General features: G+C 45.4%; 1 protein-coding gene across 1 annotated transcript in view; it reads right to left on the reverse strand.

The window, feature by feature from the left end:
* Window positions 1-22,618, reverse strand: part of LOC119179914 (uncharacterized) — a 45,157-nt gene extending 22,539 nt beyond the window's left edge. The window contains exon 1 of the mRNA XM_075868327.1: window positions 22,557-22,618. The gene's annotated coding sequence lies outside the window, so the exon portion shown is untranslated. The remainder of the gene's footprint in view (window positions 1-22,556) is intronic.
* Between the last annotated feature and the right edge of the window lie 3,912 nt (window positions 22,619-26,530).

Consider the following 26,530-nt stretch of genomic DNA (forward strand, 5'->3'; position numbering starts at 1 on the left):
GTACCACAATTATTGTCGCTAAGAACAAAATATTGCAACATGTTTTCTAAATAACTGTATGATGGCCTTTGGTTGTATACGAGATTTTAAGAAAAATAGAAGATGGGGTTTTTTTTATTATTCAAATTTCACTGGAGTACACTTTTGCTAATTTGAGAAATTTGAGGCAATATATAAGAAATAACATTTGCCCTACGGCAGCAGTACCTTATGTACCTATAGAACGCAAGATATCCTTAAAACTGGTCAAGTTTGAAAACGCTGCTTGCATTACTTTAGGAAAAAAAAGGGGGGAATACGTAACTCATTTTAAACTGTCACAAAATTAGACATTTTAAAAGCTATTTTCTTGAAGTCTATAAACTTAAAACCGCATGAATTCAATCTTCATTAGACATGCATTTCAGGTAAACAAATATTTTCCTTAAAACAAAAATATTTGTCTCTTTATAGCATCTGCAATTTTCAAAAATGACAGGTGACGAAATTGGTGCCTCCGTGTTGGTGAAGTTTGATATTTTTTCTCGTAAGTTATGCCGTTATTCATGAAACGAAGTTGACTTTCGGGCTACCTGGTGAGATGCACGAAATATAAAATACTCAATGCAATCTAAAATAAAAACTTTTGGACTCGTGTCGATCTCTCGTGGAATCACCCAGCAGTTCCTTCCTTGTTTTATAGAAATCGCCTGTTTCAATCGCCTGTCCAATAGTGAATAGTAGTTCAGTTAAGCAGGCCGTTACTTTGAAGTGCTGTTTATGAAGCACCACCACACAGTCAAGAACTTTGCTATATCGAATTTTCTTGGCATTAGAGTGAAGACCTGAGAACCAAATCGCGGGCATCCTACCGCCAATTAATGTCAGTCCACAAAAGCACCCTTATTTTCAACGTGAAATATGAAAGTCTTCCCTTTATATTTTTTGTGGAGCTATTTGAGACAAGATGCAGCTCCCCCCAATAGGATAGTCATATTTACTTTAATTTCTTCACTGTGACTTGGCGGATTCGTCGCTAAGGGGTCGGAGCAAGCAGACGCACTGCCTAGGAGCTCCGCCAACTTTCAAGGATAGTAGCGAAACTACGAATGTTTAGAGAGTGAAGTCACCAGCAACAATCTGGGAAGGTTAACTATCCTTACCGACAGCAACAGTTTATTCAGGTGAGCCAATATTTTGCCGTTACACCTAATTTCTGTTCGTGGAACGCCGACGTCAGTGCTAACTCTAACAACGACCCGGTGACGTCATTACACCAACCGCAACCGTGGCCTCAGCTCAAGCTTCACCGAGGGGAGTGCAGGCTTTCTGACTCACCTCGCAGCCTAACGCGATGGACGTAAACCAAAAGAACGAAGATGACATCTCTTGAGAAGAGGCTATAGAAGGACTAGTCTGGGAAACAATCTATGCACCTAAGAAGAATAATAGGGCAACAGACGCGGACATTACCGCAGACAGGCAAGGAGTCGGCACGTCAGCAGATCCGAAGAACTATTGGAGAAGAGCATCTACGAATATAAAGAAGATGAACGCGGCCCCCAAGAAGATTCCCCTTCCAAAAAAAAAAGACCTCAAGGTCATTACCTGACCGAAGCATGGCTTTAAAACAGCTGGATACAGCGTTGACCAGATAAGCTGCATGCTGAGAGCAACTGGGCTGACGCCTGAAGATGTTACAAAGGACTCAATCATTGCACTTTATAGCAAAATTACTCAAAAAAGGTGTAACGGAGCCCAATAGGCGCACTCGAATAATAGATAAACCGTTGAGGAGCAACCACAGAAAGAAGCTTGGCCCATGCAAACTACTATACTGGTGTCACACTGGCACTTTCAATTGCGATCAGGGCAATCCGGATGAGTTCTCTTTAATCGCGATCAACTTTATGATTACTGCTACACGGCCCAACGGTTCTAGCGTGAGTCAACTGAAATGCCGCAGGCAGCATTTTCGTGCCGTAAAACATGCCACTGATAAAAATTGACGTACAATACATCTATAGATTCCTTTATCAGAAATGTTATCCGTGCAAGAACCACTCGAAAGTCGAAAACTTTGCAGGTCACTGCGACAGTAATTTCATGAATCCATCACTCGTTGAACTTTTTCTAGCACTTGACTGTATAGCTGTGTGAGATTCTTAACCTTCGCTTTTTTGCTGATGGCCCCCACTCGTAGCCGTGTTGTCGCAGCGAAGCGTCAATCTTGTTGCATGCGTCAGTGCTTCTCTTCTGGCACCTCAAGCCTGTTGCAGGTGCTCCTGCCAGCGGTCAATTACTGTAAATATCTTTTCACTTGACCACGAAGTGCACGTACGTTGCGACGTAGTCGAAAGATTTGCGGCACCCATATTCAGTTTGCTTCTAAGTGTTCCAACAGCTCCGATAGAGCGAGAGGTGAACTAAGCGCTGAAGGCAACGGCCGACAACTTGCCGTCTGCTTGCCGTCTGCTCTCCCGTAACTACATATGGTCGATGCGTATCCTAAAATATGCCATAGTTTAGAGTTTTTTTTTTCAATTTAAACAGTTTAGAATTTGCTTTTTCTAAAGAACTAGTTGTTTTAAAGGGTTTCTGTCAAACAATGCTCAATTTTCTTGATTATTGTGTTTTCAAGAAACTCAGCTATGAATGCAGACGACTGCGAAATCGCGATCTCTCAGACAGAACGCGATGCGCCGATCACGATTGTCTCAATTCCGATTACGTGTCACCATGATTAAAATTGACCGTAGCAGCACCTAATCTAGATCGTTATCAATTCAGATCGACACTGATCGCGAATGAAAGTGCCTGTCTGACACCGGAATTAGTCTTCAAACACGATCCAAGGAATAAACCGCCCAGAAAATTCGGGCAGTGCGTGAAGCGTTGCCAAAGTTACTAGCCGTCCTCCTACTCACTCTTTCCCTGTATTTTGCTGGTGATGGTTTGCATAGCATCGCGCTTGGTGTGCTCGACCATGGCCGCCTGAATTTGACATTCTAAGAAATACGAAGTGGTGTTCGTGTGTACGCTTGGATGAATGTGCGCTGCTGCTTTTGCGTTTCGCCGCACCAATGAAGTCTAGGGCAGGAATTGATACGTCACCAGACCACGCTGTATATCTTTGGCTTCAAGATAGTCACAACCAAAACACGACAGCAGCAGTTGGGAAGACCAACATGGCGGCCGAGAAGACAGCAGGCCTTTCGGATACAAGTCTTCAGTCCTACTCAGGGCAGAAATCAGCGCTGGATTCTTTCGCAAGTAGGTAATCATTCTTTATTCTATTCCACTGGTCACTTGTGCGATACAGATCGCGCTTGCTGGAAACGGGCTCAGTTGTGTTGTATATCGCGCGCACTATATGCACCACGAAAGTCAGCTTGGGCGTCTGCAGTTCGCCTGTGCTTTGCGACCGCCTGGAAATTGGCCGCCACTGCCGTCGGCCTCCCGTACGCTTGCTCATTGAGTGCTCGCCGGTCTTCGCCGCCGTGATGAGCTCCAGGCTCATGATATTGGGCTGAGACTTCGTCGCTTTGTTGGAAGTCGTCGAAAACACGTTGCAGGTTTTCGTAACGAGCTTGGTTGTAGTATATCGCATGCTGTAAGTGCACCGGCACGGGCTGGCGGGCCTTTCGCTAGCGTCGGAACTCAGTGAAAATTGGTCGCCATTACTATTCGCTTCCCCGTGGGTTGGTTGCAGCATCTCGGCGCCGTCCGTTGACCACGGCGGAGGAATCGCGTTTGCGTGCTGCACTCGCACTCGCTCAAGTTTGTGGAAAAAGGCCGCATTACCGTCGATTTCTTTGGCTCTACCTCCAAACCAGCCCGGCGCTGTTCGTGGCGACGGTCAAGCGTACGCTCGCTCTCCTGTTCAAAGCTCGCTGGCGGCACACACTCCGCGTGCAGCGCCGTGTTTGGTCTCGCGTTTGCTTGCTCGAGCTGAACGACGTCAGTCGCTTAGAACTCGCCGACTTGGTTCGCGGAGTTGTGGCTGCGGCCACCGCTCCTAAGCTGTTGAGCTATGGGGATCGAAATGAGTTTTTCACGATGTCTTACATCATGGTGAAGTTATTGGCATGTCATAACTCACGTATGTTTTTATTTCACTCTGCACATATTTCTCATATGCATTTGTATTCCTCCTCTGTCACGTGTGACTCATTATTTTACATACTTATTGTGAAGCCATGGGCACGCACCGTGCTGAAGGCTGGGTGCGCTGGCGTCTTCGATGGCGGTCATCCATATCTTTCGTCAGAGCAGCTTCAGAGGGACTGTACGAGATGTGAAGGTAAAGTTATTTGTTTTTATAATTTACACGCATGTTTTCATATTAACTTGCACTTACTTGTCATACGCGTGTGTCTTCACCTTCTGTCACGTGTGTCTAACAATTTTTACAATCTTATTGTACGTACAGCCGTGGGATTACAACAGGCAGAAGGATGCGTTCACTGGTGTCTGCAATGCCTGTTATCTATTGCTTCCGTCAGAGGAGCTCCACAAGGAGTGAATAAGATGTGACAACGAAACTGGACTTGGGCACTTCACCATGAATTTACGTAAACGAATGAATAAACGTCATTTGTATGTAAAAAAATTGAATTTTTCGATGTCTCACTTTTGTCTTTCGTTGTTGTCATGACTGCGAAACCAGTTACAAATAGATGGCTAACTACTTTTTCGCGTCTTCTTTTCTACGCTATTTGTTGCTCACTGCTCAGAAAAACAAACGAAAAAGTATTTGGCCTTTCAGAAAACAAATAAAAGAAAACAATATTCAAGCTAGTGATGAAAAGTTAATTCAATTGAAGTATTTGAGTGGATTAACCATTCGTCTGGCGAGGTGCAACTGTACAGACTAACGGTTCCCCGGTAAGGTGTAAGTGGGGCGAGTAACAGTTGCCCTATAAGGTGCAAATATGAAGAATAAATATTAGTCCTTTGAGGTGAATTGTGTAACTAGTGGTAACTCAATAAGGATAATTGTGGGAACTAAATGTTAGTCCCTTCAGCTCGTATGTGGGGACTCACTGCTAGACCTGGTTTTATTAGTCCTTAAAGGAATCAATGGTTGTGGCAGCCCCATTAGTCCCTAAAAGGACGAACCACACACCCTTTTAACACCTTTTTGCTTTATAGTGTGTAGTGAGTACACCTGTGCTCGCAAGAGCAGAAAGATGCACTGCGATGAAGGCGTTACGCATAGAAGACAGCACACACAAAGTCACCGCATACATGACGGCGCCGGAAGATACGTAGAAGAGAATCTACCGAGGGGTACCGAACTACAATACCTCCAAGAATATTGAGAAAACCGTAGTTAACGAGAGGAACCTTGGCATATGACACGCGAAGAGGATGGATCGCACCAATCACGCGATCATTGTATTCCAGGGCACGTATATACCACGTTACGTATACTACAGGAGTTGTGAGTACCACCGCGTACTGTACACGAATCAATATGAAACGTGTTTTGCTTGTGGAGGACTCGGCCTCTGATCGGACGTTTGGCCTCAGCCGCAAGCAAAAAGATGTCGTGGATGTGGCAGTGCTGAGCCCAACGCTGATCATCGGTACGAGCCTAGGTGCCTTCTCTGCGGCTGGGACCATCCGACTGGTGAGAGGAAATGCAAGGCCAGGCTTAACACCCCGTACTTATTCAAGAAGTGACAGTAGGAAGAGAGCTACAAGAAAACGCCTAGAGTGATCACGGACGCGTGGAGAACGAAGAGTGCGTCCACGACACCGCTGCATTGTCTGACAGACGCATGAATTGGTCGAGCTTGTGTCCCCCTCCTGCACCCGCTCCCGACCGAGGAGCCGCAAAAAGGGAGACACAAATTAGCCGAGGGCCACTTCCGGAGCCCGGAACCCGTCAATCCCTATGTCTGGAACAACAACGACGCGCAAAAAGGGACGAGAAGCTGGCAGCGGACACCGCGAACTATTCGAGGTGAGGTGAGCAGATGCCATCTCCGGCAGATTCGCGCAGGGCGAGGCTGCTCTCTCCAATGCTAATGCCTAGACTAACAGGGTCGGCACAGTAAAAGAAGATGCTTATGCAGCTTACTAAGGACAACGCAAAATTTTGAGGCGAGATCAGCATTCCTAAGGAAAAAAAACGCTAGATTGAACACAAGCAAGGACAGTAAAGATGTAGCACATATAGCCGAAGTTCAGGAGGAAACAATTGATGGTGGTGAAGAGGTGACTGTGCCCACAGAAGAAAGAGCTATGAATGCAGATTCAGATTGCAGTGAAAGAAGAACGTACAGGTGAGAGAGTCAGACGAAACTCGTGCAGCGAGAGTTAGATCTCTGAACGAAGCAAGATAAGAATGCACTTGAAAAGTAAATGGAGGACATGTTCATTCAGATTAGCAAAGTGATGCAGCAGCAGCCTTACACAATGAAGCAGCAGATACAGCAACAGTTAGGCATCATGCAAGCGTACGTAAGTGAGCTTGAAGTGAAAATATTAGTGGAAGTCAATCTACATAGCCGAGGTTCGCAAGCAAGCAGTTGCGGGCCTATTGAAACTACGAAACCTCACAACAGGCCTGCGGTAACCGAGATGAGCAAGACCACCAGAAATACGTGATACCATCATGGCTACCCACACACGTATTCGATTTGGCAATGAAATTGGAGAGTTACACCGGGAAACAATGTCGTGTACAGCAATACCTGATCAACAAAGAAAATCCGGATTCTCTATTATTGCAAGAAACTAACCGGAAGTCAACATGTCGGGCTACAGACCTTACAGTGCGGCACGAGAAAGCGAGAGCGATCAGCCGTTACCATGCTGGTCAGACGAAGTCTTACAGCCGTCCAGCACAATACAGAAATTAACGAAATCGAACACACTTTAATAGAAACAATACCAACTTGAAAGGTAGCTAGCAGCATTTTCGTCCTGCATGTTTACAGCAGTCGGCGACGCACAAAAAGATTGGGCACGGTGATTCAAAAAACAATCGTGATCGCCGGGGACTTTAACGCTCAAGACACCACGTGGGGCTACAAATTCGAGAATGTCAAAGGTAGAAACCTGTGGCTCGACGTGCAGCAAAAGGGGCGGATTCTCGTTACTGACTCCTGCTTGCCAACGTGAAGAGGTAACAGCGTTAGCGTACACACAACACCGGACTTAACTTTTACGAAAAACATTGGCGATTCACAATGAATGAACACGCAGCAAGAGCTGGGTAGTGATCATTTTGTAATAGAAATTAAAATCAGAGCAGGACCAGGCAAGACCAAAGACAAACAGCTTAAATTGGTCGAGTGGGAGAAATTCAGATAATTAAAAGATTCAAGAAAATAGGAGGATTCAATTACTGATATTGGTGCATGGACCAGCTCACTGAAGCGGAACATTGCTGCGGCGACGTGATTAGTCCCACCGGAGGCAGAACTTGAAATTTTAGACAGCATACATTCACACATGTGAGATGTCAAACGCAGTTTGCAGGCAATATGGAAAAGGCAGAGGCACAACAGATCACTCAGGAAAATGATCGCAAACCTAAATAGGGACATCAAGATACAGGCGCCGCAGCTGTGCAAATAACAGTGGGAGAATACCTACAGTAGCATGGAGAACAAACTAGGGTTTGCAAAGACGTGGAAGTTACTTAGGTAGCTGCAAGATCCGGATGAGACGAAAACCATTCACAGACAGAACATCAACAGAATCATACATGTGAATGAAAGCTCCGAGCAGGACATGTTACGGGAGATTACGGAACGATACTTCTGTTTTACCCAGTCGCAAGTGGATCTGGATTACAGAAGGGTAGAATACGAAGGTGTACATAGACCGATCTGCGAGTCAGAGATCAAGGCAGTATTACAAATGCTTAACACCACATCGTCACCTGGGCCAGACGAGATTACGAACACCCAAGAATGTGGACAATAAATCAATAAAAGAACTGACGGCGTTTGTGAATGTGAGCTGGAAAAAAAAAGGTGGCCCAACAATGGAAGACTGCTCACATCATAATGATACTGAAACCCGGTAAGCGACTCCAGGTAGACAACCTCAGACCACTTTCGCTGACTTAATGCTTGCGAAAGGTAGTGAAGCACGTCGTTCTCACCAAGATGACTAACTACCTCGAGGACCATGACCTGCTTCCCCACATGATGTTGGGGTTCAGGCGAAACCTGTCCACGCAGGACGTGATGCTACAGATAAAACACCAGGTAAAAGAGAGCCGACGAAGTCCACCAAGGCCATACTTAGCCTTTACCTGAAAAAGGCCTTTGTTAACGCAACGCGCGCAATCACACTGGCGAAAATGCAAAAACTAGGTATATGCGAACGAACGTACAACAACTTTCTAGATTTTCTCGTGAATTAAAAAAAACAAGGTTGTTTTCGGGCAGCTTAGTTCAGAAGAAATTCAATCGGGTATCACCGGTACACCGCAGGGATCACTGATATCACCCATGTTTTTGAACATAGCTTTCAAGTGGTTAACAGCCAAGCTTCAAGAAATCGAAGGGCTTCATTGGAGTTTTTTACGCCGAAGACATTACGATGTAAGTTACGGAAGGCTGCGACGGGCACATAGAACAGACATTTTAACGCGCAATCGAGACTGTCTAGCAATACTTACAGAACACTGGCTTGAGCTGCTCTGCAAAAAAAAAATAACTTTTGGTATATAAACTTACCTGAAGGGGCCGCAAGCCGAACGGTGAGGTAAATGATGATCCCGGTAGAGACATACGACTAACGACATCCAATGGGTGACCCTTGGCAAGAGTAGTATTATACGTGTTACCGGCTTACACATCGCGGCGAACGGCCACAACAAGGAGACCATCAGAAGACTAGAAGGCACTGGTGGTCAGACCATCCTACTACTGAAACACATAGCAAACTGACACAGCGGGATGAAAGAGGGCAACATGATAAGGCTAGGTCAAGCCCTCGTCACGAGCTGAATAACCTACGTAGCATCCTACCTCAAGTGGCAGGTAGCGGAAATGATAAAAATGGAGGGCTTATTCAGGAAAGCACATACACAGGCGATATGGCTACCGATGAACGAGAGCCCGAGTAAATCACTGGATCTGGGTCTCTACTACACGCTTGAGGAATGGATAGAGGCACAGACCATAGCGCAGTACGAGCGCCTTTCCAAAAGCACAATGGGCATACACATACTAGACAGTTTAGGAATTAGATATTACACTAAGCATGGTGTCGAGCTTGACGTACAAAGCAATGTACGATAGGCTGGTTATCCTTTCTTTGCCGAACAACATGCACCCCGAATTTCACAGGGGTAGACGGAAAAAGAAGAGCACGGAGCGTGCATAGGAAGTATGGCAAATGTAGAGAGGCAGTGTTCGTGGATGCGGTTAGGTATGGGTGCGGGCGCGGCTTCGTGGCCGCTGTAATAGATCGCGAAAGCATTTGCAGGACTAGCGTTATGGTACGCACGGAGCACCTGGAGACAGTATAGAAATTGGCTATCGCGGTCGCAGTGGCCACCACCACGGCCGAAGTGGTTATCAGCGACTCTAACGGCAGTCCGCAACTTCGCTTATGGCTGTTTCTCTCCCGAGATGTTACGGAGTTTACTTGTGGGCAAAATTTAAAATTGAGATATTTACGTATTATGGGCACCCTCCCACACTTCCTCGCTCACCGGCAACGAGGCGGCGCACGGGATGGCTCGAGGGCTCACGGAGCGAGCCGCCACCATCACAAACACTGCCTCAGCTGTGGCGTAGGGTGAGGGATGGGAGTGGGAGGATCGCCTCACCAGTTTTAAAGATATTACCCAGCATAACAGACTGGCAAGGTGAAAATTTCCGCCACCACAACAAAAACTGAACAAAAGGCAGGTGGTCAAAAGGCAGCTGAGACCAGGACGTTTCCAAACCCGGTGATCATGAATCTATTTTAGCCAGAGTTTATGCGTCGCGCTGCAAATTTTGCGAGGCCAGGGAAATTCTGGAACTAATGCTATGGAAGAGTCGCACAGGTGGGGCTCGAGAAGAAGACGCAGCCTCGAACCGAAAGCGCTGGGAGCGTGCTCTGCTCAGCGATGCCCTCGAAGAACCCCGCCCGAGCTCATGGGCGCGTGGCCGATACCTAGACGGGGATATCTGCCCAGATCCTGAATAACTCGCCGGACGTTGCTTTTTTTAAATAAAGTTGCATCTCACTCTTTTTCTCTCTCTTGTGACTTCGCGTTTTTTGAATGCGCGAGATAGTCGCGCCTTTTTACGTGCACCTGCGTCTACATGAAACGCTGATGGTGCGCCCTCATTACCTTCCACAGCGTTAAAAGACGCGTGTCAAAAAGAAAGACTTCGCGTAGTGCTACATGTGCGGAAGCTGCACCTCTGTAGCTTTCCTTTCAGTGCCGAAAAAAAGCTGTGGCCGTCTATAGCACACAACACCATGCCCATTACAAAATACGTCGCTGCGAACCGGTGCTTTGTAGGACACAGGTGCTGTATACGAGTTACACAAGCATCAACTGCAATATTCTCACGCGGTCGTAACATAGGCGAAGGCAGCAGTCGGTGTGTCAAAGAGGAAACTAGTTGTTTAGCCGCACTTGTGGCCGAGAAACTGGAGGTAAGACCTCAGCAATACAGGATAGCACTGATAGCGGCGAACGGAGCGTCGGTAGTTCATGAACTGGTCATCGTTGGGGCGCACCAGCAGATTACTGGTAGTCGCGCAAGCTCTGTGACAATACTTAGTATTCGCGGCCTGTGCGCTACCTTGACGAACCATCTACTACAAGCTTGAGGTTTCTCGAACGCTGAGGCGTTCGAGAAGCATCCGCAGCAAGACTCACAGTCTCTTCAAAGTACACCAAAATAACACGCGTGTTGTGGCAATGCCTCCCTCTGAAACAGTATTACTCCGGTGCTTGAAACATGGCACGAAAAAAAAAAACGCTTGCAGAAACGAGAACAACAAGAAAGTACAATAAACAAGGGGAATGATGAAGGAAGTACAATAATGAAGCAAAAAGTACAATAATTAGGTTCGTCAACGCGCACAAAATTGCTTGAGGCGCACTTCTTGCATAACTGCGACATTCATAACGGTGATCGTCTTTTTAAACGCTCGATAAGGCCATTGGTCTGAGGTTGGAAGGTGGTGGTCAGGCTGTGACAGGTTTGACTGTACCTCAAAATCGCCTGAGTTAGGTCCACCGTAAAGGCCGCACTTCAGTCAATAATGATGGCCTCTGGACGCCCTGCTACAGGGTGACGTTTTCTACGAATAACTTTGCTTCGTCCACGGCACTGCTATAGATAGGGCTTTTGCTTTGGCTTAACGAGTATGATATTAGTCCCTACGACGATTCATTTCTTCTCCAAAACCACCTCAAAAGCGTCCACGGTTGCTCTCTGCTGATTTTCTGAAACGGCTTGTGAGGTGGCTCAGTCAGCTGCAGAAGTCCAGCTGGCCGAGTCAGTGATGTCTTCTATCGCTGACAACCTCGATTGGTATTTACCTAGAGGGCTAGCGTAATCGATAATTGTGGGCAAACATAAATGATAGTCCTTTCCACAAAGACGGCACTGAGTCCTATGCTGCTTGCGTCGATGTGTCCCTCTTTTTCGACGTAATCGTCGAACTACTTCGCGACAACGTGTGCACGGGCTCCTGTCGCCTAAGGACGGCGTACACGCCTCCACTGCAGCTGTCGAACGGTTGGCACTTCAAACACTGTCTATATATGGCATCCAGGCCTCCTTGGTCATGCAACCTGAGCAGTGAAAAAAGTTAGGCGAGTTTGTGCTTGTGTATAGTAAACAGTTCAATAAAGACAACCTAACTTATTGACACTGCGATGCCATTTGACGACGCAACACATGGGTTCTTCTTGCCTAGGAATGCCATTGACGTTTCCATTGGCCAGGCGTCTCATAAAGTCCGTTTTCTGAGAGGACGCCGTGCTCGCGTCCTTGGGTAAGCCCTCTATCACGACGATTAATATGGTCGCTTTGTCCTCCGCAAATGGCAGCTTTGAATTTTCATGCGGATCGCCCATCAGTGTCGTGGAGCTTCCTCATACCACTGTGCGTCACCACTTTTTGGTGAATGCTTTGACAACATCGACATCTGTGCTGAATCCTGTGGCCTTCTGAGCCTTATACTTGATCGATGCCTCATTAAACGCAACCGCTGCGCACGTACGCGAACAGACCTCACCAGAGATCTACAGAAAGATCCGGTATACTCTCACAAAGCTTTCATACCAAGTCTGCTATGTGATGTCATCATTCTCTTGAGTTTCGACTGCTCTATCACCGTCTACGGCAGCCTTGGCAGCACTGTAGTTCAACTGACTCAAAGACTACGATGACAACTTGGCCGCAACCACATTGTTCTCGGAGCACGCGAGGCCTAGATGACAAGCAGATATAGTGCGTGGCCATAGACCGCATTTTAAATGGTGTCATGGCGTTGCGCAGCTATGAAGGTGTGAGGTAGCAGTCCTGGGCAAAATAAAGCACCAGGATGATAGCTGCCTTTGGACGGACCACTACAGTGTCAGTGCCACCTTACTTTGCAACCTCGCCGTTCCCGAGGATCGATTTTTGGGGGGGCAATACCTCGAGGCTCCTACTTGCGCGCTGCAGCTTACCACGGAAAGATTACCCCACTGCTCCTGCCAGACGGTCACACGTCAGAGACAAGACAAAACAGGGTACCTCCCCAGGAACCTCTAATTTCAGGACATCACCAAAAACCATGATTACTTTCGCACCAACGCGAGCACCTACCGTGTACAGCCCGCCTTTTGCAGAAGTACCCGAAAAGCCCAAGGCACGTGTCTCTGTGTTCTAAAACCTACTGTAGCCGTTAGTAATTCCAGAGAATCTTCCTATTCTCGTCTGACGTAAAAAAAAACTTGCTCAAAAAACCAGTCATGGGGCCTGATTTTCTATCCAGTATGCGTATAGTGCCACCTGACGTCCGCCACTTGCAAGGTGGAGAGCCCCTCAATGAAGCCGAGAAAATTGACAGCATAACAATTCTGCCTGTTGGGGGTACTAAGAAGCAGTTTATTATAACCTGCCCTTGGACGATAAAAGGGAAAAGATGGCGCTCCAAAAAATGAGCCCCAATGCCCCCTTTCCGATAGAAAGCTTGTTATGAGACCACAACACGGGTAACATGCTGCGCTCTAACTGTCCCTTGCCACCGTTGCCGCCGCTTGTGTCTGTAAATACTATAGCGCGAAATAAAATACGAACTCGGTAATCAGAATACACCAAGGACATAATGAATTTCGAAGCCGGGTGCCCTGCGTTCCAGCCCAGTGTACTATCACTGAGCCACGCCGGCGATTTAGACAGCTTTGCAAACTGGCCTTAGGCAAACTTGATGTCGTCAATTAAAGGAATACCGTTAATAAAAATAATAAATCATTTGACAACAGCAATTGAAGAACCAGATGTCACACAATGAGAATTTCACAACAGGTGGGTTGTTGATTGCTCCAACCCATTACAAAAGCTCCAACTTGTTCACCTTAAAACTGTGATACATACTTGCTCTGGTGGATTCTTTAGCACACTTTTGCCCTACGGCATTAGCAAATATTTATTAAAATTATCGAGCTTCATTTTCTCCAAAAAGTTGATGAGGAACCTGTGGTTCAGACCGTAAATTCATTCCGGCAGGTCAGGCGGCCTTGTGTGAAGGAGTTTTCCACATCGCAGATGTCGCCGAGGAGCCGCTTGATGCCCGGGCACGTCTAAAAATTCTGGTTAAGGTCTGCTTTCCACACCGGAGCTGGGCAAAGTGGGGAGCTTGAGGTTGTGTTGGTGGTGCCCCATTTCGCACAGACTGAAGGTGTCACAGCTACACTCACGTGAACCCTTCGGAGCGATACCTCCTCTTGACGAGTAGGTCCACCCGTGAGGTCATGACTATGCTGAGGTATAAGAGCTCACGTGGTGCGCCGAAACTTTTCTCTTTGAACGTCCACAGTGTCAGAAGGTGGTAGCAGGAGCGGAAATAAGGGGTACAATACAATTACAAGAAGACAAGTGGCATCTACCACTGCGCCAGTCAGAACACTAGAGCTGCGAATCCAGCACACTCGAATAGAGCACGCATAAGGTGTAGCGCACCTGTGAAATCGCGCTGCTACACCCAGAGAATGGTCAATGCGATAGAGTAAGCAAATAGCTTGCGTCAAGTCTCTGTAGAGGATGACGCTTGCTGGGAAGTGCATGTCGACGAGTGGCTGAGGAGCTGCATGACCATTGGAAACAGCAACCAGTTGTGCCAGTACAGATGTAATGGGAACCTCCAAAATATGAGAGCAAGTCTGGTCGATATGTGAATGAGAAGGGCATACTAAGGAATTATAAGTATACGAATGGTGTAAACCCGACATCGGCATATGCTTTCAGTGCAGGTTCCTGAAATTCTTCAAATGAAAAGTGCAGCTGGGCATAACGAGACCAACTCACTTCCCGAAAGATGCATCCAACAGGTTTATTGACAGTCACTTGAAAATTATTCCCTGGTGGTGCTGCCAGGGCAGGTTTGTCAAGTGAATGATTGATGGATTTGTGGGGTTCAACGTCCTAAAACCACCATATGAATATGAGAGACGCCATAGTGGAGGGCTCCGGAAATTTCGACCACCCGGAGTTCTTTAACGTGTATTCATATCTGAGCAGACGGGCCTACAACATTTCCGCCTCCATCGGAAATGGAGCCGCCACAGCCGGGATGCAATCCCGCAACCTGCGGGTCAGCAGCCGAGTACCTTAGCCACTAGACAACCGCGGCGGGGCATGTCGTCAAGCGAATGAGCTTGAGGTTCGATGTGATGCGCAAAGGCAGCAGCCGCGGGAACAATTCTGTGCTTTATCATCCATGATTTGCACATTCGTTGAATGAGCTCCTCAAGCATATTGAGCTGTGCTTCTGCCTGGAGTGTCTGAAACAGAGTGAGCCTTGGAAGGCCTGTGATCGCACGCATTACTTCATGATTGCAAGTTTACAACTGCACCTATTTTCCTTGGGTGAAGTGCTGGAACTGTGCTTGGTACACTAACCGAGGTCGGAATACCGAACATACCAGCTGCTGTACGATACTAGCTCGCGCTCGGCTATTTTGCTGAGCGATGTGTCAAAAAAGATGAATCATGCTGGAGGCAGTCCTGCGTGGCGACCAAATTCATTGTGAGGCTGATCCAGATGCAGAAAAGTCTACCCCAAAGAAGGGAATTGTAGACGTCTCAGTGAAGACATGACCATCAAGCGTAAGTCGTACAGAAGTTAGGTCAAGTTTGCCGCGGCACCACTTATTATCAATGTACATGTAGGTAACCTTATCTTTTCAGAGTGTGAGTACCACTGAAAAACACCAGGCAAATGAAGGATTGAGTGCTTCCTGCAGTGCTTGCACTGGATGGACCGAAGAAGAGTGAGTCGACCACACTGTCAGTCAGCAGCATACATGAAGAATTTTAAGTTGGGAACGTTTGAACGCTTCTACGTCTAGGTAGTAGTGCAACGTCGAATAAAATTGGCACAAGAACTGACCCCTGCAGAACTCCACGTTGCGTGTGAAGGTTGCCATAGCTAGGACGGAGTAGGAGTGCTCTAAATAAAAGGAACTTAAAAAAACCTCGGACACGATCAGGCAAGCGAATTCACTGAAGAACCTCAAGTATTGCTTCGTGGCTGACAATGTCACTGAACCCGGTGTATGTCCATTGCGATTGAAGTTCGTACTTGGAGTGAGTGGACACCTAGAATAATCGCAGAAGCAAGGTATTTCAATCCATCAACGGTTTTAGGTTGAGATATAAATCTGATCTCGGTGGGGTAATACCACCTGAAGTGTTGCAGCCACCATGTAAGGCGCGTAGCCACGATTCGCTCCAAAAGTGTACGCAAGCTAATGGTGAGCATAATTGGTCGCAGGTTCCCGAGACTGCTATGGGGTTTGTCATGTTTCGGAATGGCTACGACTACTGCACGTTTCAGTGATTCTGGGACTTCTCCCGACATTCATATCTGAATATTGGTATCCAGGAGCCACGTAAGTGCCGGTCCTTTCATGTTTTTGTACATCTCATATAGGATGCCGCCATTGCTTGGAGCAGTCCGAAGTTTAGCTTTTCGATCACCGCCAGCAGCTCAAACATAGTAAAAGGTCACTCGATTCCTTTTAAAATGTTTGGGGCCAGGCCCTGCAGCTTCCTGTTTCATAATGAAGAACGGTGGTGAAAATAAGGCTAGAGCACTGTCAAAGTGTGGGGTACAAGGATCTCACAACCTGTGATGCTAATAGAGCAGGATCTTTCCTGGATGGAAAACATGCAGTGGATACCGAGTCGGGTTCTCGTAAACCGCGCTCCATTGTTCGATGATACTCCAAATCAACTGACTTGTAGACGAAGAGCCAAGCGACACCTTTTGACCATTTGATCACCACATGAGCCCGATGGTTCATAAGCCCAGGCCATTTGTGGTGATTTAAAATCGCCCGCCACTAATATTGGGTAACCAAAGTACGTCCACCGCAGATGTGACAACCACCCGACATTATTGTGCGAGCTCTGTTCACTGTATGGACGAACATAACAGAATACCAGAGTAACGTCACTGCATTGGAGTCGAACCAACACGGCAACCGCTCCCTGCCAGCGATTGCACCATTGTGTCAGAGAGATGGGTGACTAGGGGAATTTGTTGGTCACATACACGGCAACTTTTCCATGGGTACAGTCTGAAGCGCCGCAGTGTTTTTCTACAATAGAGGGGTCAGCATATGCGCTAAAGCAATAGAGACGTACCAATGAATTTGTTTTTTTTTGCAAATTTAAAGCCCACACAGACCATTTTTTATACGTATGTGCTTATCAAGCTGACCACCGTTTGGGAACAAACCACGGTAATTCCAGTGTATAATGCCAAGGAGAGACTGTTTGATCATATGGGAAGTCATTTTTAAAGATTATATGCCAACACCACTGATATGCTTTGCAGTTTGGCTAAAACCTGCAGCTGTTCTGTAGCAGTTATGGCATAAGGTGTGGGAAGTGCAGGTAGAGACAGGTCACAAGATGAATGCTCTGGCTCACACGCTTGTGTGCTCAGTTCGTGGTCAGATGGTTGGCTGATGCCTTGACGTACTGCGTCACGATGCTGCGTCAGACGACGTACTTCTGCTTGCATAAATGCCAAGCCTTTATTCCCCTCAGATAAAACAGTATCCATAGTACACTTCCCTGTTTAAAGCCTGCGAGGCCACTTCATTGTGTCTGGAATGTTTCTATTTGACTGCCCCGCAGTATGTCAAATGAGTAGAATGCGTAAAGGAGGTTCCTAGTTCAGGGTGATCATCATCTTATTCCTTTTCTTCTTCAAGTTGTGCAAACTGATCGGTAGTAGCAATGCAGTAGCGGAACCTGGGTTAGCTGTCATGTTTTTGTGGTGTGCTTGCCGTTTAGCTTTCATGGCTTGTTGCTTGTGTGGACAAGCCTTGTCTGTAATAATATGGTGTTTTGATTTACACAATCCACACCTACATGCAGGAGTGTCTCTCACTGTCATGCTGTAATCAGCCTTATAAGAGCACGTGGAGCGAATATGTCTAGTACGGAAACAACTGAAGCAATCAACCACTGATTATCGGTAGGAACAAAATTCCAGCTCCGGAGGAGCCGGGGGACCCCTCAGAGTGACTTGACACGTTCGTACTTTTCCCACTGTGCGCGCATCAACCACTTGGTGCAAGGCACAAGCTAGACACCTCCCCAGCTCCTCTGAACATTCCCCCATATCCTCGCCAGTGATAACATAGCGCCGAAGGTCAGTGCCCGATGAAAGATAGGCTTGTACGTATACTGTCGTGTATTCAGACGGGGCCACAGGCTTTAGCACATGTAGTCGATCTACACCCTGTAGGCAGTGCACCTAGACTTATACAGTGCTCATGAATTTGGTGATGGCAAAGCCTTGAAGGTTACTTCTGTGGTGGCAGAAATTTAATGCATGCTAAAGTGCGCTATTTGAAAACGATGGCACATCGAAGCAACCACGGAGCTTAATGGCCACATTGCGAACAGACCCCAAAACCCGCAACGCGAGAACTTTTCGTTCTTCAGTGCCTGATGTCAGATCGGCTTGTACGTATACTGTTGTGTATTCGGGCGGAGCCACAGCCTTTAGCGCATGTAGTCGATTCACATCCTGTAGGCAGTGCACCTAGGCTGAGACAGTGCTCATGGATTTGTGGATGGTAAAGCCTTGAAATTTACTTCTCTGGTGGCAGAAGTTTAATGCATGCTGAAGTGCGCTGTTCGAGAACGATGCCACATCGAAGCAAGCACGGGGCCTAATGGCTACTCTCTAAACAGACTCCGAAGCCCGCAACACGAAGAACTCTTCGCTTGGAGCGAGACAGTTTCGTTTACCAGCCTGCAAAGCAACCGATGCAGCATAGGCACAAGGCCACGCGTCTGCTCGGCGTTTACCACAGCCAGAGGCACTCGGTGGATAACGCTTCGACGTATAAGTGTCTGTATTGGCATTTGTTGCTTCGACATAGCCGTGCATTTCAATTAGTACTGAATCTGCATTGAAGGTTGTTGACAATGCTGTCAGGCCGAAGTGACGAATCATTGCTGAATGCAAGACGAACGGACCTTCAAGTGATCTCTTGCGTCCGCCGCTGCTACTGGAAGCTAGCCCTAAAGGCCGTTTCACATGCCACAAAAAGTAGCGATTCGCAGGCTGCGAATTCGCTCGCAGCGAAAAAAAGTTAGCAGATCCCACGTACAGAGTGAATCGGTGATATGCGAAGCACAAATAAGAAAGGTTGATATATCACTTTATTATCGGTAAAACATTACGGGTTGGAGGTAAATTATGCCGTACTTGACTTCCGTGTCAAAACTATCGAGTTTCGATGTGTTGTTTATTTTCGTAATTTTTTCACGTCACATATTGCCAAATTTAGTATATGTAGGGCTAGCGTAATGGGCGCGACCGCGCTATGAGCGTGGTAGGTTGTCATGTTCTTACATGACACGCGTGTCAGGATTATCATGTTTGCACCAGTCATATATTTCGCCATCCATTGACGTCACGTAACATCAAATCGGTATATGTGGAGCTAGCAAAACGGCCACGAGCGCATCATGAAGGGCCCAATATGCTCCTATGTAGCATTCACCCGCGCACGCTTGGCACAGCAACGCTACGTTAGCAAAACGGGAGCACTCTATAGAATGACGTCAGTCGCGACCCGCATGACCAGCGTCCGTCGGCTTGGTCCGACGGCAACCAGCGTGAAATGCGACATGCTGCAATTCGCGCCGATGCGTTACTCAAATAACACTGCGCCTCCTTCTTTCCTTGACGGACACGGATCTCATGATTATCATGTTTGCACGTGTCACATACCTTCGCCATCCATTGACGTCACGCAATACGAAATTTGGCATATGTGAAGCTAGTGAAACCACCGTGAGTGCATCATGAGTGTGGCATGTTGTCATCTTGTTACGTGGCATGCATGTCTTGATTATCTAGTTTGCATGTGTCAATTCCCTATATCGTTCGTTCACGTCACGTAATACCGAATTTAGTACATGTGAAGCTAGCGAAACGGCAGCGAGCGCACAATGATCGTAGATTGTAGTCATTTTGTTACATCACACGCATGTCATATTTATCATGTTTGCACCAGTATCATACCTTTGTCATTCATTCATGTACCATAATATCGAATATAGTATAAGTCAAGCTGGCTAAACGGGCGCCAGCGCATCATAAGCGTGGCATGCAGTGATGTGGTTACATGACACGCATCTCATGATTATTATGTTTGCACTAGTCGCATAACTTCGTCATCCATTCACGTACTGTAGTACTTAATTTGGTATTTATGACGCTAGCGAAACTGCCGCGAGTGCGTCATGAGCGTGTCATGTAGTAATCTTGTTACATGACATCTATGTCATGATTTTCATGTTAGGAGCTGTCGCTTGTTTGACATGCAATCATGTTATACCATACCAGTTTCACAACATGCCACGTGAATGAAACCACTGAACAGGCTGCAGGACAATGAAACTTAAATCATGACATTCATGACCTGGTTGTCATCAGTTTAATGTATGACTAGTCAAATATGTTCCTTATTCAGTCATGTTTTGCCATACCAAGCTTGGTATTGATAGCATTATCGAAGCGGCTAGGAGAGCTAAAAGTCGTAGGCGGCTAGATAGATAGATAGATAGATAGATAGATAGATAGATAGATAGATATATAGATAGATAGATAGATAGATAGATAGATATATATATAGATAGATAGATAGATAGATAGATAGATAGATAGATAGATAGATAGATACGCTCAATGTTGCCAAAGCTCACTAAGAAACGCTTCGCATTTAAAAGGGCAATTCGCTCCCGCAGCCTAGGTCCGCGACGAGCTTCCAACCTGTTAGAAATTTTTGCTCTGATCGGAGGAGTGGGAGCGATTTTTTGTCGGGACTGATCGAAAAAAGGCCGGGCCGGTGAAGCCTTCGAACAATATTGGATTGTTTTTTTTTGTAATGGCCGATGCTGTGCATTTGAAAATGAATTTAGGTTAGAAAGTGTTCCTAAATGATGAAACACGCGTACCCTTCGTTACCACTCATGAAAATTTTGTGATATCATAATCCAAAGATCATCACATTACATTCGTGTTTGTCACAAAGAACGATAGCAAGACTTCGTCACTCCAGTCGCATAGTAACAATTGCGAAGCATTTTCAGTTCATGAGAAACAAAACCGCTCTTACTTGCGGTTGCGGAAAGCGCGAATAAAGCGACCGGGACGATTTTTTAGCTGCGATCGCAGCATGTCCAACAGGCTTTAGTTCCACTTCGGAGACATCGTTGACACGGGGCTAACCCCAAGGATTTTTCTCAAATTTCTGACCACTCGATGAGGAGCCAGGAGTTAGCTTGATGTTTCAGAATGAACAGAGACAAGATAGCAAGAGTAGAATAACAAAAAAGTGTTCCGAAAACTGCAACGTAAAATGGTGACTGCCATCTTGGACGTGGAGGTTTTGAGACCCGCTCTGGTGGATAGTGAGGATTACAAAATTAACTGGTAATGTTATTCATCGTCGTCTGCCACAGCAGAGAAATTTGCACTAAGTTTCTTGCAAGTGTGCAGCGTTATCACGCTCCTTAGCAGAATGAAGCAGGATGGCTTAGTAAATGACTGCCTACTACCCATTGATTTAAGACGTAGGTGATACCCTGCAACTGTACTTGCACCAGCTGCCCAAATAGGGTTAAAAAGACTCTGAAAGGCCGCTTTTCCAACTCTCATGTGACAGTGGGGTGCGTTCCGCTCTGGACTGGTGTTTTTGTTTTTACGTTATATACAGTAGTATTGCTAGAACAAATGGCAAGCAGTAGTATGACATGTAAATTGGCTGCCGTAAAGCCCCTACAGGAACATCGTGCTGCCGTGCTTTGGAGTGAAGACGAGGCAATAGGAAGCTTTTAACTACCCCATGGTTGTTATGATGAAAAGTTGTTTTCCCTCTGAAAATAAATACAGCTATTTTAGAAGTTTCTGCAAGTCGTATTTGAAAAGCGTACGATGCAGCGATCAGTAATTTATAATTTACTTTGAGTTCTACGTTAGGAAAAATAGGCGGCAATGATGAGTCAAAATGCTATGTTTTTCGAATTTGTCAGCATATGCTGCAGTGTTTGCATCATTCGTCCTACAATATTTTAGACGTTTATTATAGGGCAATATAAAACAGAAAATACATCTAGGCTACCAGCAAAAAAAGTTTTGCTTTTATGAAAAATGCGCATGCAACATGTTGCAATTTTTAGGCAAGGCAATAATAAAAAAAGTTGAAGCAAAAGTCAATGAAGTTACATAGTTGTGAAAAAAGAGCGCCTTGAGATTAGCACAAATTTTTCGTAGTAATTGCTTGTACTGTACATATATTTTTTAGCGCGACACAGTTTCGCTTGAGTGGCTAAAGATTTATTATCGTGAAGGCAACAAAGTTTTTTTGGAAGATACGCTCCTAAATAGATACTTCTGAGAATTGTGTGTACGTACAATATTCAATTGATCATAATAAGTAATGGTCGAAATTTGACCGGCTACACTTGATATAGAATTACCCATATATGCATACGTCGTTGGGACGGTGAGAAAAGGAAACGTGATCATTTGCGCAAAATATTTTAGCACTCAGATTGCCAAGATGCCGGCGTGCACATTGATCATCCGCGATAACAAACCTGTACGTGTAAGGCACACCGGAATTGATCCTCTCGACACGGAAGACTCCAGTGCTATTGCCGGTGGTTGCTTTAGTACAACAATGAACTCGAGCATACATACGTGTTGGGCATGCAATATTATCGGAACAGCCTAATATGATGGAGGTTATTTCTGGGCATCAGCACTTGGTGGAAACGCAATGACAACAACAAAAAAGTTTCCGTGTTACAATTTTGTGTTCTGCTCAGAACAGTACTACTCACCACATTCAAAGACAGCAAAATATATTCTCAGCAGTGCACATGTACATATATAAATATATATATATATATATATATATATATATATATATATATATATATAAATATATATATATATATATATATATATAATCTGCCTTTGTTTCTAGGGCGCTAATTAGCAAATGGCTCTGCGCATAGGTCAAACAAGTACGTAAGAGCAGGCTTGCATATCACTTATTTTTATTCAGTCCATTGTTCAACGCTTGAAATGAGGCAAGTGAAAGCTCTGTCAGCATGCGCGTGTCGTCGCTGTTTCAGCACACAATGCAGCACACAGGTTTACCTAAACTTTAGCAATATAGGCGTGCGTCTTTGTTTAGTGTAGTTGCCAATTGGCTTTATGAACCTATGGTAGGTGTCGAGTTTACGAGATCTGACACCACCGACCTGATATACCCTGGTAAATAAAACATATTTCGCAAGCAGATGTTTCCAGCAATGTGTCAGATGTTTGGAAGTGTTTTTGAAATCATTACTTTCAAGTCGAACTTGATGGCCGGCGGCACTTTTGTGCTTTCTACATTACTCTGCCCTTTATTTCTACATTACTGCTGAAAACGCAATGCTCAAAGGGCGAAACACCGTCATTCTTTGCTTTTTTCTTTGAGCGGGCATATACAGCAACTATCGGAAGCAGGCAAGAATAGGACAATGGAAAGAATAGCTAAGAGTAGCGTAGGGCTTGTCAGCGCTCAGTTTTCTATATAACTTTCATTCAAGGCACTTACAGAAATAGTAGGATTTAGAAAGATGCACTTCATTGAAGAGCATAGGAACCTAATATTAGATATTTTTTCATATTGATATACTATGTTTGATATTATGATGCCCACAGGCATGCATTATTAGGCGTATTGCTCATAAATGACACGTAAGTAGTGCAAAAACTGTGTTGCTTGAACGCCACATTGATAACTAAAACAAATAGCAGAGTTATTGTTCAAACTGGTAGTGTTTTGCTAGTAATGCCAAGCTTTTGCTTGCAATGATAAATGTTTGCTAGTAGTACTAAGTATGAATAGAACTTAGCTGCTCTTTTGCGGTTTCAGTGTTTCATTGAACTACGCGCATGTCAGGAAGTTTCGGTGCGAAAATATCACGTGAGTAGATACGTCCGTCTTTTTGTGTGATTATAAGTTATGTGACAACCTTCTGCGTAATGTTACGATAAGTTTACACAGTCATATTGCTGTCACTTTATGGTCCCCTAAATTAAGGCACACGACTAAATGCACAGTTTGCTACGTAATTTTGGAATGTGTGATTAGATGTTGGGCGTTGTTGCACGTCGTTACGCAATTTTCAGTCTCAATTTTGTTTATGGCATGATTTCATTCACGTGACTTGCTACGTAATATTTATTTACGTCTATGTTATCGCGTTATGTAACACCTTCTTGAGTTGTGGGAGTGGTTAGGTGATGCTAGTTCATTGTATTCATTACTAGTTTTACATTATGTAACAATATTTTATTTAGGAAACACGGGCCCACGAAGGTTAAAGTATTATGCACTGGACGATTCGGCGCACCTGCTGTGGGAGAGAAGCAGAAGCTTTAGAGGATGAAGTAAGCGCTTATGGTTTATGGCGATGATATCGCCAGGAGTTGTGTTTGGGACGAAGTCATAGTCGTTGTTTCAGTAGGCTATGCCAGTATGTCTGGCGATAGGCCTCTTTTAAGGTGAATAGCTCAGTGAACAGGGGTGTCTATGGGCACAGTCTTGTGCATCGGGTGGATACTGAGTCGTATCCAGCTCCTCCAGCAATCTTATCGTAGTAGCGGCTTAGGGAAATATCTTCGGTTTTTTTTCCGCTTGTGATACTCACAAAACCTTGACCATGTGGCATTGTACAGTAATACGACGGCGTTTAGCTTGTGACAGCTAATGCCAGTCATTCCTTTTCCCAAGCAGAGATAAACTACTCTGCTACAGAGAAAGAGTTCCTCGCAGTCATTCAGGCGATGGCCGAATTCAGGCATTAACTCTACGGTCTTCCCTTCAAAGTGGGGACTGATTACCACCTAACTGTGCTGGCTGGGCAATTTCATAGATTCCTCTGGCCGACTCACTCGGTGGGTCTTGCACTTGCACGAGTTTACATTACTATTCTGTACAGGTCAAGGCGCAAACAATACGTTGCCGACGCTTTTTCTCGAGCCCCTGTGTAAAAGCCTGTCATGTCCACAGAGGATGAAGATGGCTTTGTAGGATCAGTTAGTTACATGCTTCAGTCATACCATACGGAAATAAACTGCTGTGCACGGAACATTGGCCATTTTAAGGTGTCATTTGACAACTGTTACAAGCACAGTTAAGATACCACTACGCCATAATTATTCGCCTTGTAATCTGCAAATGGCTCACAACGATACCTAGTTATATGCAGCGCTAGTTGGACGAAGACAGGAGACACATAAAACACACACGAGCCCTGGCTTGCACATCAGTTTATTTGCAGTTCAAAAGAGTTTTTGTACACCAAGCTTGCCTATAATAACCTTTACACAGATGAGAAAGCTTAACAAACGACAAGAAAGGAGCAAATGGTGCTTTAAGCAAAAGGAAAGTCGCATCACTAGAGTGGAACAAAACTAACATCTATACCCACATATAACACAAAGCGAAAATATTCTTTCTGACAAGATGGCACATTGCAGTGCACTTGTGAAAACACACTTTAAAAATACAAAGCCGACAATGCAAAGGGTGTGGAATATTTAACTTGTTCTGCCGAAACTGACGTAGGTATTCAAAATAACAAGTGACCAAAAAAACATAGACCACGTATGAAAGAACAGCAACTAACAACTTGGGTTGTTACATTTTACAACATAAAAGGGGTGCCTTGCTACTAGCTTGGCTGCCCCAAAGTTTCGCTTCTAATATGAAGGCAAGCCTTCAAAGTTGTGGGCAACACCCTCATCGTGTGGTGGCTAGCTAACTTGGGTCACCTTGCATGGTGCAGACTCAGGCTTTAGAAATCGGCATATCCATTATTTACAAGCTCAGAGGAAAACCCTTCGACGCCGACTAGCTCTGTCATGCTCCCGTCAATGTACCACCACAGGATTACCGGGATGATGAGTGCGTCTCTTAACATCCACTCAGGGGAATCATGAAGTACTTCGAGGACAGCAACGCCGTTGTCCTGGCGCCATTTTTAAAAGACCGGCGTCATTTTTAAGAGACTTCATACTCGAAAAGAACTTGCCATTTCGAGCCAAGTACCTTGCCGTGGCACATTTAGCATTGCTACCAGAAATTTCCCAGTCTCTGCGCTATTACCTCATGGCGGCACTTTAGAATGTTTTCTACACGTTCGTCGGAACACAGAAAAAGTACTACTGGTGGCACCGTACGATCGACGTCACTCGTTGAGCTTAGCTTGATTCTTTCGGCCCTGACGTCCATGAAAAAAGACAGGAAGATACTTTGCTGCTAAATATGTCACAATAAGGTCAATAATTGAAAAAAGGTGTCTGAACGATTTTCAATACACCAGTGCAAGCATAGGTGGTAACTTTTAGTCGTCGTCTTCATTGAAAATCTGCAAAGCTGAAAACAAAATGGCATTATGCGGTGACGATGACACTCGCCTCAACCAAAGGAAATTTTACACCGTACTGGTTAAGTATTTTATCAGTAGTTATGTTTTTATGACGTTTCTAAGAAGTCTAACTTGCTATTTACAAAGTGAGTCTTCCCTAACACAATTGTATTGCCCACACTGGGGAAAAATCTTTGTCTTCTATATAAACACTAGAGTTCAGTGGTTGTCAGACCTCTGAATGTATTAAGGCTAATTTAAATGTGTAAAGTTGTAAAAGCTCCCAACTGCTTGTGATTATGACCGAAAAACCTGCCCATATCACTTAGATATTATGCAACGGGTGGCTAACAGTGAGAGATATACGTAATACGTTGTATTTTGTT

This window comes from Rhipicephalus microplus, chromosome 7 (genome assembly GCF_043290135.1).
Source record: "Rhipicephalus microplus isolate Deutch F79 chromosome 7, USDA_Rmic, whole genome shotgun sequence".
Taxonomy (NCBI): domain Eukaryota; kingdom Metazoa; phylum Arthropoda; class Arachnida; order Ixodida; family Ixodidae; genus Rhipicephalus; species Rhipicephalus microplus.